The 16,808-nt window shown below is 41.4% G+C and overlaps 1 long non-coding RNA gene across 1 annotated transcript; it reads left to right on the top strand.

Moving 5' to 3' along the window:
* Positions 1 to 7,276: 7,276 nt before the first annotated feature.
* LOC127941947 (uncharacterized) lies at positions 7,277 to 8,171 on the top strand. Its single transcript, XR_008149227.1, has 2 exons — positions 7,277 to 7,491; positions 7,639 to 8,171. It is a non-coding gene; the product is annotated as an uncharacterized LOC127941947 (long non-coding RNA).
* Positions 8,172 to 16,808: the final 8,637 nt, after the last annotated feature.

Consider the following 16,808-nt stretch of genomic DNA (forward strand, 5'->3'; position numbering starts at 1 on the left):
GTTGCATACAAACAGTGGCGGACTGGGACAGTAAATCAGGCCGGAATTTGACTCCACCCCAAGCCACCTCTGTTGTTGTAGTCACCACCACCCGATCCATGTGTCCACCAGACTGCTAAATTTTTGGCTCTTTCAGTTGTTTGAATTGGGTTATAATTAAAAAATAAATCAAAACCCTTAGACTGTGGACGGGCAAAATAATCAAATGAAGTATCAAGAAGTATCAAGGCATTCACTGTCTCTATCATCTTTCCCTTAATCCCCCTCTCTCTCACTCTGCACATTGAGTTTCTCTGCAATATGAAATAAGCACTTTCAATAATTTATATTAATAAAGCAGCCATCAATTGTATGTCCCAATGAACACAGTCCTACTACTGATGACCTTATAAATCATAAAAGCACATATTTTTCAGCCAGCACATATTTTTCAGCCAGCATGTTTAGTTTTGCTTATAGCTTAAACTTTACCTGAAGGCTCCAGCTCTGACTCAAAAGCTGAACTGTCCACCCCCTGTTGTTCAACAGCAGGAGCACTTGCAGCACTAGTGCTACTGTTGCTTCCTTCGTCACCTTCAAAATAAATAAGCATTGTACACTAGGCTAAGCATCAATCATGCCGATGTGAACGCAGCCATCGATTCGTTTGTATATATATGTATATATTAGGGCTGTAATGGTAACTAATTATTATTATTAAGAACTTCGATCTAATGGTTGACTGGAGCTATGAGCACATACAGTAATTTGGTTTTATTTTCTCTTTTCTTCGACTCCAATTATGCTTTTGAAATGACATCATAGGAGTCAAGTAATAACGAATCATTCATTTGTTCTGCAATTATATACACACGGAGTTAAAATGTGCTCTTTTCTGATCCCAATGTCAATAATTTCACAATTTCACATAAATACTATTTCTTATTTGATATTGATAGGCTACTTAACCACAACTGAAAAAAGATGGGTCTTAAAACACCTGATGCTTATTTTGCTAAATTTTTCCTATTTAAGTCACCTTGCCATTCTGCCATGTGTTAATGAAAATGACACAAAAACCCCAATTTTCAAAGCATGAAATTGCTGATTTTTTGGAGGAGGCGGAAAATAATAAAGTCCAGCTATTTTCAAAGCTGCAAAACAGCATTACAAATGCTGACAAAAAATCAAATCTGTGCAGAAATCACTCAAAAAATAAATGATGCTGTCTATGGATATGAACAAAGCCCAGCAGAAGTCAGTAATAAGTGGAGGGACTTTGCAAGTGTGACGAAACGGAGGGATCCAGCACGTAAGAGGGAAGCAAACAAGACTGATGTGGTATCAATTCAGTTCCTCCTGTCCTAGAGGAAGAGAAAGTTTTGGCCATCCTGGTGCCTGTTACAATGGAATGATCCTTGGAGGTATAGATACATGTGCATCAACCAGGCCTTTGCCTTCAAAGTTCAGGCCTCCAACATCAGGCCCTCTCCTGCCTGGCTTTTCAACATCAGACCTTTTCCTCCCTGGGTCTCTAACATCAGGCCCTCTCCAGACTCTTTTGTGTGGGCCACCTCTGCAGTTTGCCAGGTTGCTGAAGAGAGTGCATGGCTTTGGTGATAGCTGGCTGCTGGGAGTCAATACCTCATGACACCGCTATATATATATATAAATATCTAGAATATAGATATAGATATAATAGGGGTGTAACGATACGCGTATTCGTATCGAACCGTTCGGTACGAGGCTTTCGGTTCGGTACACAGTACGCATTATGTACCGAATGGTTCGTTGGACTAATTAATTACATTTGGAAAATAAAGAAGTGAGTGAAATATAATGTTATGCGTTCAGCAAGGTAGCCCAATATCCCATACGACGTTACAGGCAACGCCACTGACACCCCCGAAGAAAAATAAACACCAACTTATATGTTTATGTTAGGCTACTCAGTCAGGCGCTCGCTCATTCAGTACGCGCTGAAGGCTCGTTGCAAAATGGTTAATGCGTTTAACAGACCAGAAATAGAAGATCCTTCAATAACCAACAGGTCTGGTGTTTGGGTGCACCTTGGATTCCCTGTAAGCTATGATGGTGATGGCAAGAGAGTGGTGGATAAAAAAACAACGGTATGTCGCCTCTGTTACATGACAATAGAGTACACCAGCGGGAATAGGCTACTTCAAACATGTCAACTCATTTACATCACCCCAGTGTTTCAGTATCTGGAACAAGACGAATAAAAGGAGAAACATACGCCACAAACTATCCCCGCAGCATTTAGACAGACATTTCCAACCGATTCAAACAGGGCAAAAGACATCACCGCGGCGATTGGTACATTTATAGGCGTGGATATGGGACCATACTCTGTAGTGAGTAACTACAGCCAGACCGTAATTCCTGTTTTGTACCAAAAAACAAAAGCCCACATAGAGAACCAATTGAGTAAAAACACACTCTATATAAACATTTATAGAGTTCCATCTAAAAAGAGTTCCATCTTTGTATTTGTTCATAACTAATACAACAATATAACATTTTCATTTTTTCTTATAAGGAGCTGTTTTTGTTTTATACAGTATGCTGCTAAGAAAACACCATAGAAGATGGGTAAAGAATAGCGCCATCATTGTTCAATGTAAAAAAAACATACTTTGTTACTGTAGTTTTAAAAAATAAAATATTTGTAAAAAATCAAGGAAATTTATCTGCCAATTTTTTCTTTTAGCTGTATCTAAAACGTACCGAACCGTGACATCAGTGTATCGTATCGAACCGAACCGTGAATTTTGTGAACCATTTCACCCCTGATAAATATATATATATACAAACGAAACGATGGCTGCGTTCAAATCGGCATGATTGATGCTTAGCCTAGTGTACAATGATTATTAATTTTGAAGGTGACGAAGGAAGCAACAGTAGCACTAGTACTGCAAGTGCTCCTGCTGTTGAACAACAGGGGGTGGACAGTTCAGCTTTTGAGTCAGAGCTGGAGCCTTCAGGTAAAGTTTAAGCTATAAGCAAAACTAAACATGCTGGCTGAAAAATATGTGCTGGCTGAAAAATATGTGCTTTTATGATTTATAAGGTCATCAGTAGTAGGACTGTGTTCATTGGGACATACAATTGATGGCTGCTTAATATAAATTATTGAAAGTGCTTATTTCATATTGCAGAGAAACTCAATGTGCAGAGTGAGAGAGAGGGGGATTAAGGGAAAGATGATAGAGACAGTGAATGCCTTGATACTTCTTGATACTTCATTTGATTATTTTGCCCGTCCACAGTCTAAGGGTTTTGATTTATTTTTTAATTATAACCCAATTCAAACAACTGAAAGAGCCAAAAATTTATCCGTCTGGTGGACACATGAATCGGGTGGTGGTGACTACAACAACAGAGGTGGCTTGGGGTGTAGTCAAATTCCGGCCTGATTTACTGTCCCAGTCCGCCACTGTTTGTATGCAACACGTCCTGCTTTGTATTACTAAAGCCGCGTTTCCACCGCAGGAACTTTACCCAGGAACTAGGGACTTGGTCCGGTACTTGGTGTGTTTCCACCGCAGGAACCAGGAACTAAATAAAAGTTCCGGGTAAAAAAATGCCCCTCAGAAAGTCCCTGCTGGCGAGGTGGTACTTTTTTAAAGTTCAGGAACTTTCGGGGGCGGGACTTTGGCGCTAAACATCCTGATTGGTTGAGTTGACGCAGCATTGGTTGAGTTCAACCACCATTTATTCGGATCAACATTTTCAAAATATTACTGTTATTGTGTCATGAAATTTAATTTTAAAAGTATTTCAGGCGAGAATGTAGTTGTTTAAAACTCAAATCTGTTGTTTATTTATAAAGACAGCGCCTATTTAAAAATGTGTTTCGCCGATCTCTGAGACGGTGAGCTCCACACGATCAGGGAGAGCTCAGTGATCATCTATCCGCCCAGAGGCAGCCTCACCTGGGATAGACCTTCTGATATGTGCCGCTGGCTCTGATGTGTCTTTAGTGGTTCAACATAACATATAATTCAGCTGCGGGGTAAATCTAACAGGTTTTCTTTGGTCTGTATTCAATTTATCTATATGTTAAAATGAAAATAAAAAAGGCAAGTCTATATAATATTTCGTTTCATTGTAATGGATGTATATAACGTTACACATATCCCTGAACTAAGTACATTTCTGCAGCTGTTATTATGTTTAAATGAAAACGAAAGGAGGCAGTGGTATTTTATATCCTATTACGTTTTATTGTAAATATACTGAGGGGAAAATAACAGTAGCCAAAGCCATCTGAGTTCACGCAGCATTGGTTGAGTTCAACCACCATTTATTTGGATCATTTTCAAATATTACTGTTATTGTGTCATGAAATGTAATTTTAAAAGTATTTCAGGCGAGAATGTAGTTGTTTAAAACGCAAATCTATGGTTTATTTATAAAGACCGTGCCTATTTAAAAAATGTGTTTCGCCGATCTCTGCGACGGTGAGCTCCACTCGATCAGCGAGAGCTCAGTCCTCATGTATCCGCCGAGATGCAGCCTCAAATCGGCTAGACCTTCTGATATGTGCCGCTGGCTCTGATGTGTCTTTAGTGGTTAAACATAACATATAATTCAGCTGCGGGGTAAATCTAACAGGTTTTCTTTGGTCTGTATTCAATTTATCTATATGTTAAAATGAAAATAAAAAAGGCAAATTTATATAATATTTCGTTTCATTGTAATGGCTGCATATACACATATCCCTGAACTAAGTACATTTCTGCAGCTGTTATTATGCTTAAATGAAAACCAAAGGAGGCAGTGGTATTTTATATCCCATTTCGTTTTATTTACAGCCAAGACGAGCTGACTGAAGTTATCAAGTACGCTGCTGTTTATAGATTTACCGGACTTGCGTCGTCGCGGACATCACACTCCCGAGTCGAATGCACAAAGTCTGAACTAACTACCGAGGATGCACGTCCAAAATCAGCGTACTTTAAAAAAACAAACAAATCAGCAGTACTTTGTATTGAGAAACGCGCGCAGACCTACGTCACCAGTCTATTTGCCTAATCTACCCGGTACTTTACACCACGGTGGAAACGCAGAAAGCAACAGGTCTGGGGGGAAAAAAGTTCCTGGGAAAAAAAGTTCCTGGTAAAAATGTTCCGGGTAATTTCGGTGGAAACGCGGCATAAATATGTAAATCATATTTGCTTACTAGCTTACTTCAAGCTTACTTCAAGGACAAGAGCTCATCTTTACAGACTGAGACGATGGAAGGTCAAATATTATTTACATATTTAGTAATACGAATCACTGCGAGCACTTTTCAATATGCGCGCCACTGAGTGACGTCTGTACTTCCCGGTAGTGATGTCCGATTCGTGAACAAATCGTTCAATTTAACCGCTTCTTCTTAGTGAACCGGTTGAACCAGTTCTCCAAATCGAACTGAATCGTTTCAAACGGTTCGCGTCTCCAATAAGCATTAATCCACAAATTACTTAAGCTGTTTACTTTTTTAACTTGACTGACACTTCCTCTGAGTCAGAATAAACCAATAAAAAAGGAATGTAAGGACTTATCTAACTCTGGGGGATACTGTGAATAAGCTAAAGTCCCAAAAAGTCGGAGTGTTCCTTTAACAAAGAATAAAGCACATTTGAAGAGCCTTTTAAATTTGCGCGACTGAGTTCATTTTTTTATTATTTTCATTGTGTTTTTCTTCTTTTGTAATGGCATATGTTTGATAGTTTCTGAAAAAGTTTCGTTCATTTTTATTGAAGCAAATGTAATTCCATATAACCCCAGCTACGGCCCTGAAAGTCAAATTTCATATAATTTAATTAATTATGTTATGAAAATACTTTTTCATGAATGTCAAGAGAAGAGGATTGTCACCAGCAAACCCAGGATGTTAGTCTTCAGTCCTCAAACATATATATTTACTTTCTGTCCGGCAACAAGTGTTGCATTGCCTTCAAGAACTCCGATTGGCTTTTCTTTTTCATACCATTATTTCCGGACACCTGTAACAAACTGATTGGATGTTGTCTCTTCTTCAGACTGATGGAAGAGAGTCTAGATGTTTCGCAGTCTTCATTGGCCAAGGACCGCCAAAGAGGCTGTCTGAATGAAATGAATCAACCATAGTTCGTTTTGATCAGCGTCGTGTTTATGGCAGTGAAAATGTAAAATCAATGCATCGCTACAATAACAGACTGACATCATTCATTCAAGAACATTGTGCAAGTTTACTGGAATAATTGCTCAGAGTCTATGTTGTCAACTTCACATACTTTTGAAAATTGTCAGAGTTGTAAATAGGAGGGCTTTCTTCTTCCAGTCGGGGGTTTGGTGTTATAGGCCTGAACTGGGACAAAGACTCATCCCGAGGAGAAGACGCCAAAGATGTGCAGCCGGGTCGGTGCTTTCCTTTCCTCATGAAAGGTTGGAGTGGTGGCTGTCTCCCTCTGCCTTCGAAAAAAGTTTTTATGGAAAGACAGAAAAACAAAAACCTGAACTATATTAGAAACGTACACATTTTGTACGTTTGTTAAAATTTGCAGGTTTATGCCACCGACCCAATTAAAGCAAAAATCATACTCACAGACTCTCTATTTAAATAAGGTTTCATTTGTTTTATTCAACAAAGTTGTTAAGACTTTACAATTAAGACATACAATATTTCTTCCCAAATCCACACAAAGAAACAGAAAATGACAAAGAGCGGAAAACAGCAAACAGAGTAAATAGAAATAGATGTTAAAAATGTACAAAGAAATTGAAGATGTCCAGAGGTTAAAATAACAATTACATTACAGCATTGCCATAAAATAATTGCTTTGTTCTGAAAAATGTGTGATCCTCAGAGAAAGTCCATCTGGAGAACTGGGAAAGGCATCTCGGTGTTTGGAGAATAGTCGATAGGCGGGTGAAATATGCGCCATGTCCGAAGTGACTCGAGTCCGCAGAGTGTCGTTGGCTCGGGGTTTCTTCGGTATCGGAGCTGTAGCATTGTCGGTCGAAGTCTGGTAGCGACGTCGTTGTTCCTCAGATGAATCTGGGTATGATGCGCTCCCACAGGAACTGCCAAACACGTTGCAACATCGGCTGCCAGAAGTTTGCATTCTGCGCTGTCGTAGTCGGCGAGTCTGAGCTCCTCCCCAAATCAGGCTTCGACAGCGATATGCAGTTGCACATAACGATGTTCACGGATGTAGTTTCTTCAGGCATCGGAGCAAACGGCTGAAACACCACAGAAGATGAGATGAATGATCGTCCAAGGCAAAATGTGTGAGCTCCACAAGCTCTCCATTCAATTTATATGCTATGAAGAGTAGTGTTCGCGCTGCGCTGTTACTGATCAGCGCTGCGCTGGGGAGATCAGCTCGGTGGCGCTGGTGAACACGTCCTCTCTGCGCTGTCGAGTCGGTCGCGGAGCTCGGTCCATTGAGCCGCGCCTGTGACCGGTCAGCGCTGCGCGAACACTTTAATACCGCACTGTTTATCCTACATTAGGTGTGTTTGGCTAGCCATGAGCGCAAATGAAAGACAATTTCATGGGAATGTGTAACCTGTCATAGCCTATAAATTGAATTTAAAGCTTGTGGAGCTCACACATTTTGCCTTGGACGATCATTCATCTCATCTTCTGTGGTGTTTCAGCCGTTTGCTCCGATGCCTGAAGAAACTACATCCGTGACCATCGTTATGTACAGCTGCAGGAGGAGCTCAGACTCGCCGACTACGACAGCGCAGAATGCAAACTTCTGGCAGCCGATGTTGCAGCGTGTTTGGCAGTTCCTGTGGGAGCGCATCATACCCAGATTCATCTGAGGAACAACGACGTCGCTACCAGACTTCGACCGACAATGCTACAGCTCCGATACCGAAGAAACCCCGAGCCAACGACACTCTGCGGACTCGAGTCACTTCGGACATGCTGATGGCGCATATTTCACCCGCCTATCGACTATTCTCCAAACACCGAGATGCCTTTCCCAGTTCTCCAGATGGACTTTCTCTGAGGCATCTAATCTTCGATTTCTTCATACATTTTCAACATAATTAGTTCAACATTCACTATTGTGTGGTATTTTCCCGCTCATTATGTATTTTTCTGTTTCTGTGGATTTAGGCAGACCTCATTGACCTCATTGTATAAGTGTAACATCTTGAATAAAACAAATGAAAACTGATTAAGTAGTGAGTCTGTCATTATGATTGTGGATTAAATTTGGGCAATCTAAATGCTTTTCTATATGGTTTCTAATTATTTATATGAAGATGAAACAATGTAACACCAGTGACATTTTTAAATGAATATATATATATATATATATATATATATATATATATATATATATATATATATATATATATAAATGTCACAGAAGTGGCATGCTAGATGAAGATGTTTATTCAGGCATATTTTCAAATCATTAAATTGTGAAAATCTATGTCAAGTCAACAGGGCAACGATTATAGGGGCCCACGGCTGAGGGGGGGCCCCCGGCGATATCAACCGACTGCTGAGGCCGGCGTAAATGACGCTCAGGGGTGCATTTCCCGTACTACGACGTAACTCGCTGATTAACCACCATCGTACGATGCATCGTTATGGAAACGAACTAGCTAGTCACAGCTGTTTCCCAAAACCTACGTTACCTGTGTCGCAGATCCATAGTTCAAACTATGTTGGTTTTAGCCGTCGTTCTTCTTCGATCTAATGGTTGACTGGAGCTATGAGCACATACAGTAATTTGGTTTTATTTTCTCTTTTCTTCGACTCCAATTATGCTTTTGAAATGACATCACAGGAGTCAAGTAATAACGAATCATTCATTTGTTCTGCAATTATATACACACATGGAGTTAAAATGTGCTCTTTTCTGATCCCAATGTCAATAATTTCACAATTTCATATAAATACTATTTCTTATTTGATATTGATAGGCTACTCAACCACAACTGAAAAAAGATGGGTCTTAAAACACCTGATGATTATTTTGCTAAATTTTTCCTATTTAAGTCACCTTGCCATTCTGCCATGTGTTAATGAAAATGACACAAAAACCCCAATTTTCAAAGCATGAAATTGCTGATTTTTTGGAGGAGGCGGAAAATAATAAAGTCCAGCTATTTTCAAAGCTGCAAAACAGCATTACAAATGCTGACAAAAATCAAATCTGTGCAGAAATCACTCAAAAAATAAATGATGCTGTCTATGGATATGAACAAAGCCCAGCAGAAGTCAGTAATAAGTGGAGGGACTTTGCAAGTGTGACAAAACGGAGGGATCCAGCACGTAAGAGGGAAGCAAACAAGACTGATGTGGTATCAATTCAGTTCCTCCTGTCCTAGAGGAAGAGAAAGTTTTGGCCATCCTGGTGCCTGTTACAATGGAATGATCCTTGGAGGTATAGATACATGTGCATCAACCAGGCCTTTGCCTTCAAAGTTCAGGCCTCCAACATCAGGCCCTCTCCTGCCTGGCTTTTCAACATCAGACCTTTTCCTCCCTGGGTCTCTAACATCAGGCCCTCTCCAGACTCTTTTGTGTGGGCCACCTCTGCAGTTTGCCAGGTTGCTGAAGAGAGTGCATGGCTTTGGTGATAGCTGGCTGCTGGGAGTCAATACCTCATGACACCGCTATATATATATAAATATCTAGAATATAGATATAGATATAATAGGGGTGTAACGATACACGTATTCGTATCGAACCGTTCGGTACGAGGCTTTCGGTTCGGTACACAGTACGCATTATGTACCGAATGGTTCGTTGGACTAATTAATTACATTTGGAAAATAAAGAAGTGAGTGAAATATAATGTTATGCGTTCAGCAAGGTAGCCCAATATCCCATACGACGTTACAGGCAACGCCACTGACACCCCCGAAGAAAAATAAACACCAACTTATATGTTTATGTTAGGCTACTCAGTCAGGCGCTCGCTCATTCAGTACGCAGTGAAGGCTCGTTGCAAAATGGTTAATGCGTTTAACAGACCAGAAATAGAAGATCCTTCAATAACCAACAGGTCTGGTGTTTGGGTGCACCTTGGATTCCCTGTAAGCTATGATGGTGATGGCAAGAGAGTGGTGGATAAAAAAACAATGGTATGTCACATCGGTTACATGACAATAGGGTACACCAGCGGGAATAGGCTACTTCAAACATGTCAACTCATTTACATCACCCCAGTGTGTCAGTATCTGGAACAAGACGAATAAAAGGAGAAACATACACGCCACAAACTATCCCCGCAGCATTTAGACAGACATTTCCAACCGATTCAAACAGGGCAAAAGACATCACCGCGGCGATTGGTACATTTATAGGCGTGGATATGGGACCATACTCTGTAGTGAGTAACTACAGCCAGACCGTAATTCCTGTTTTGTACCAAAAAACAAAAGCCCACATAGAGAACCAATTGAGTAAAAACACACTATATATAAAGATTTATAGAGTTCCATATAAAAAGAGTTCCATCTTTGTATTTGTTCATAACTAATACAACAATATAACATTTTCATTTTTTCTTATAAGGAGCTGTTTTTGTTTTATACAGTATGCTGCTAAGAAAACACCATAGAAGATGGATAAAGAATAGCGCCATCATTGTTCAATGTAAAAAAAAAACATACTTTGTTACTGTAGTTTTAAAAAAAAAAATATTTGTAAAAAATCAAGGAAATTTATCTGCCAATTTTTTCTTTTAGCTGCATCTAAAACGTACCGAACCGTGACATCAGTGTATCGTATCGAACCGAACCGTGAATTTTGTGAACCATTTCACCCCTGATAAATATATATATATATATACAAACGAAACGATGGCTGCGTTCAAATCGGCATGATTGATGCTTAGCCTAGTGTACAATGATTATTAATTTTGAAGGTGACGAAGGAAGCAACACTGGCACTAGTGCTGCAAGTGCTCCTGCTGTTGAACAACAGGGGGTGGACAGTTCAGCTTTTGAGTCAGAGCTGGAGCCTTCAGGTAAAGTTTAAGCTATAAGCAAAACTAAACATGCTGGCTGAAAAATATGTGCTTTTATGATTTATAAGGTCATCAGTAGTAGGACTGTGTTCATTGGGACATACAATTGATGGCTGCTTAATATAAATTATTGAAAGTGCTTATTTCATATTGCAGATAAACTCAATGTGCAGAGTGAGAGAGAGGGGGATTAAGGGAAAGATAATAGAGACAGTGAATGCCTTGATACTTCTTGATACTTCATTTGATTATTTTGCCCGTCCCCAGTCTAAGGGTTTTGATTTATTTTTTAATTATAACCCAATTCAAACAACTGAAAGAGCCAAAAATTTAGCCGTCTGGTGGACACATGAATCGGGTGGTGGTGACTACAACAACAGAGGTGGCTTGGGGTGTAGTCAAATTCCGGCCTGATTTACTGTCCCAGTCCGCCACTGTTTGTATGCAACACGTCCTGCTTTGTATTACTAAATATGTAAATCATATTTGCTTACTAGCTTACTTCAAGCTTACTTCAAGGACAAAAGCTCATCTTTACAGACTGAGACGATGGAAGGTCAAATATTATTTACATATTTAGTAATACGAATCACTGCGAGCACTTTTCAATATGCGCGCCACTGAGTGACGTCTGTACTTCCCGGTAGTGATGTCCGATTCGTGAACAAATCGTTCAATTTAACCGCTTCTTCTTAGTGAACCGGTTGAACCAGTTCTCCAAATCGAACTGAATCGTTTCAAACGGTTCGCGTCTCCAATAAGCATTAATCCACAAATTACTTAAGCTGTTTACTTTTTTAACTTGACTGACACTTCCTCTGAGTCAGAATAAACCAATAAAAAAGGAATGTAAGGACTTATCTAACTCTGGGGGATACTGTGAATAAGCTAAAGTCCCAAAAAGTCGGAGTGTTCCTTTAACAAAGATTAAAGCACATTTGAAGAGCCTTTTAAATTTGCGCGACTAAGTTCATTTTTTTATTATTTTCATTGTGTTTTTCTTCTTTTGTAATGGCATATGTTTGATAGTTCCTGAAAAAGTTTCGTTCATTTTTATTGAAGCAAATGTAATTCCATATAACCCCAGCTACGGCCCTGAAAGTCAAACAATTTCATATAATTTAATTAATTATGTTATGAAAATACTTTTTCATGAATGTCAAGAGAAGAGGATTGTCACCAGCAAACCCAGGATGTTAGTCTTCAGTCCTCAAACATATATATTTACTTTCTGTCCGGCAACAAGTGTTGCATTGCCTTCAAGAACTCCGATTGGCTTTTCTTTTTCATACCATTATTTCCGGACACCTGTAACAAACTGATTGGATGTTGTCTCTTCTTCAGACTGATGGAAGAGAGTCTAGATGTTTCGCAGTCTTCATTGGCCAAGGACCGCCAAAGAGGCTGTCTGAATGAAATGAATCAACCATAGTTCGTTTTGATCAGCGTCGTGTTTATGGCAGTGAAAATGTAAAATCAATGCATCGCTACAATAACAGACTGACATCATTCATTCAAGAACATTGTGCAAGTTTACTGGAATAATTGCTCAGAGTCTATGTTGTCAACTTCACATACTTTTGAAAATTGTCAGAGTTGTAAATAGGAGGGCTTTCTTCTTCCAGTCGGGGGTTTGGTGTTATAGGCCTGAACTGGGACAAAGACTCATCCCGAGGAGAAGACGCCAAAGATGTGCAGCCGGGTCGGTGCTTTCCTTTCCTCATGAAAGGTTGGAGTGGTGGCTGTCTCCCTCTGCCTTCAAAAAAAGTTTTTATGGAAAGACAGAAAAACAAAAACCTGAACTATATTAGAAACGTACACATTTTGTACGTTTGTTAAAATTTGCAGGTTTATGCCACCGACCCAATTAAAGCAAAAATCATACTCACAGACTCTCTATTTAAATAAGGTTTCATTTGTTTTATTCAACAAAGTTGTTAAGACTTTACAATTAAGACATACAATATTTCTTCCCAAATCCACATAAAGAAACAGAAAATGACAAAGAGCGGAAAACAGCAAACAGAGTAAATAGAAATAGATGTTAAAAATGTACAAAGAAATTGAAGATGTCCAGAGGTTAAAATAACAATTACATTACAGCATTGCCATAAAATAATTGCTTTGTTCTGAAAAATGTGTGATCCTCAGAGAAAGTCCATCTGGAGAACTGGGAAAGGCATCTCGGTGTTTGGAGAATAGTCGATAGGCGGGTGAAATATGCGCCATCAGCATGTCCGAAGTGACTCGAGTCCGCAGAGTGTCGTTGGCTCGGGGTTTCTTCGGTATCGGAGCTGTAGCATTGTCGGTCGAAGTCTGGTAGCGACGTCGTTGTTCCTCATGTGGCAAAGTGGTCTTTTTGCAGCAATATTCAACACTCAAGAGATATACAATAGACTACGCCACCCTGGGACTATACCAGGGAATCACAGTTCACTTAAAATGTTATAAGGAACCCAGGTTCATTCCACTGAATAAAATGAGCAAGAGACGTGGGTAGCAAAATCGAGTTTGTTTATTAGTACAAAAGTTTAAAATGCAGGAATAATAGTCACCCAGCCAATTACTAAGCTGGAAATCACAATCCACAATAAGGATTCACATTTACTTCGGAGCTGTAGCCTATTGGCATCAAATGGGCTAAGAGAGGGAGCAAAAGAGGAGAATCACACTAAGTGCACACACACACACACACTCACTCCAATACCCGTGATTTTATCAGTGGTGCTCACACAGCATAACACAGCACACGGTGAAGGAAAGCCTCACTGCCGTCGGACACACAGCTCCTGTAATTGTAATACAAAACAAAATAAATCAAATCAATAGAAATTAATCAATAAAAACTTATTAAATGCAGGGGAGCAAAAGAAACCTTCCAACATAAAGAAAAGAAATAAATTCTAGCTTAAACAGCTAGATAATAACACAAAAGGAAAAGGAAAATAAATTTAAAGACAACAATGTCCAAGAGAAAATCTCAGCATTCTGAACCAGTCCAAAATGAGAAACACCACAAAGGGAAAATGAAGAAATAAATATCTGAATGAGCGCGGCCCTTGAACTCGTTATTTCCCAACGTACGAGGAAAAGATCTTTAAAATACAGTCACAGTAGGAGCAGGTTTTAACCAACAACTCCAAAATCGGGCCGCGCTAAATCACCCAGGACAAAATGATGAAAACACACAGCAAAAATATACAGAAAAGAAACGAAAGCAAATCCAGCAGGAACAAAACAGCAGCGTGCTTCTATATGTAGTAGGGAAATGCAGCACGCACAGTCTTAGCCCCAAATAACGCAGCCGTTCGCCACACCAGAAAGCAGAGCTGACGTCAGTATCCACGGGATAGAAATGAAGTAGATGCCAAACAGCATATATTGGATGTCCCCACTCAAACGGTAAACACACGGGAATGCTGGGACTAGGCAGTGTAACGAGCCAGACCGCACGTAACGGTTGTTTACAATAGACTCTCCAGTGTACGCAAAGCCCCACAAAATGACACAAGCGGTGTTAAAATGCCCAAACGGCTGTGTTTTAACCACAGACCTCTGTTGAATGCCGGTAAACAGGAAGAGCGCAGGCACAGAACAGATGACGCACCTCCGGCCCGCACCAAACAGCCATTTATACACACCTCCCTGCGGGAAGATAGGCTACCAATAACATGACGTCACTACAGGGAGGATCTGACTAATCTGCCACAATCTACCCCTACTTTTTGTATCGTCGCCCCGACGATAGAATACGGCAACCCCACTTATCAATTCCAAGGCCTGTAAATGACAGAGATCCCACTAGAGACAGACCCACCTAGGGGCACAGCCTCACCAGGCACCTCCACTGACCGTGGCAGGTGATGGACATTGGAGTGCTGGCCTGCTCTGGGTCTCGTTGATCTCCGCAAAGCCATTACCTCAGTGCCTGGTGGGCCTACAGACACAGTAACAGATCCCGGAGCGAGACCCATTTCTCCAGAACGGTGTTGTCCTTGGGCTACTGGTATCCCAGGTACCGTCACAGGGGGGCAAGGGTCCAAGATATCCAAGGGAGCTTGGACAGCTGCAGGGACTAAATTACTAACAGCCGGACTCTGAGCCTGGGGGGTTTCAGGGACGAACAGTAGCAAATCGCCCTCATCTGGCTCATCCTCTAAAGGCAGCGCCCCCTCCACCAAAGGCCTATCCTGAGGGCTCGAAACTGGACGGTCCCCTAAAATCTTAGCCTTCAACAAAGAGCGATGAACATGCCTTACCTTACCCAACTCATCAACCGGTGCAATTGTATATACTGAACCCCCTTCAACAGGTGCCTTCACTACTTTATACACAACTGGGCTCCACAAGTCTTGGATCTTATGGCGACCTCTCATGCCACACTCACGGAGGTAAACCAACTGGCCCTCCTCAAGTGACACACACCGCACATTCTGATCATGATGTGTTTTACGTCTCTCCGCGGCCACCCTTAGCCGATCACGTGCCCCTTCAAAGGCCACATGGAGCCTAGTTTGATGTTCCACAACCCACTCATGAACATTACCTACCCCCACCTCCTGGACTCTGCCCAACAAAAAGTCAACTGGGAGCCGTGGTTCTTGCCCAAACATTAGGAAGTATGGGGACTCACCAGTGGTCTGATGCGGGGTGGTGTTATAACAGAAAAGTACTTGTGGAAGGCAAGACACCCAGTCCCTCTTCCGAGAAACAGGCAATGTACGGAGGAGATTATGCAACGTCCTATTGAAGCGCTCGCATTGGCCATTACCAGCCGGATGGTAAGGAGTAGTGCGAGACTTCTCGACCTTGTACAACTGACAGAGCTGCTGGATGAGAGAGGATTCAAAGTTACGGCCCTGATCGGAATGAATCCGACCAGGGACCCCAAACTTGTAAAACCACTCGGCCACAAGAACCTGGGCCACAGTCTCCGCCCGTTGGTCCCGTGTGGGGATAGCCATGGTGTACTTCGTGAAGACATCAGTCATCACGATGACATTTTCAACTCCTGAACGAGAGGGTTCAAGCACAGTAAAGTCAATGGCTACGATCTCGTTAGGTCTTGATGCCAACAAATGGCCCATAAAACTACGGGCAGTGGGACCCCCATGCTTAGCAACTTGACACCTTTCACACTCCTGGCACCATCGTGCCACTTCTGAGGACATTCCAGGCCAATAGCACCGCTGCTGTACCAACTCAGTGGTACGCTCATTCCCCTGGTGCCCATGCTCCTGATGAAGCTGCCTCAAAACCTCAGATTTTAAGGTAGTGGGTAAAATCAATTGAAAACACTCCTCACCCCCATCAGAGCGGAAGACTCGTCGATACAATACACCCTCTCTCTCAATGAACCGATCCCACTGACGAAGCAGGATCAATCCCAGCCTAGACAACCGTTTGCGTTCTTCCGCTCTAGGGAACACCTTTCGTTTCCAAAAGGGCAAAATTTCATTAATCACAGGGTCTGCCTGTTGCAAAGAGCTCAATTCTGCAGTGGTATAACTGGGCAGGGCTGTGATCACCGCTTGAGTGGCTTGAACAGCTACCTGCGTACCAGCCCCCTGCTGTACAGCACGAGGAACTGCAGTGCCTGGAAGCAAGTCCCCTAACATGCTAGAGTCGAGTGGGTGCTGCCTCGACAGAGCATCTGCGTTTCTATTACATCTGCCTGATCGATACCTCACCTCAAAATCAAAAGCTGCAAGTTGTGCTGCCCAACGCTGTTCAGTCGCCCCAAGCTTTGCCGATGATAGATGGCTAAGGGGATTGTTGTCGGTGAAAACAACACATTTGTGCCCCAACAAATATTCACGGAATTTT

The sequence above is a fragment of the Carassius gibelio genome, chromosome A21 (assembly GCF_023724105.1).
Source record: "Carassius gibelio isolate Cgi1373 ecotype wild population from Czech Republic chromosome A21, carGib1.2-hapl.c, whole genome shotgun sequence".
In the NCBI taxonomy this organism is placed as follows: domain Eukaryota; kingdom Metazoa; phylum Chordata; class Actinopteri; order Cypriniformes; family Cyprinidae; genus Carassius; species Carassius gibelio.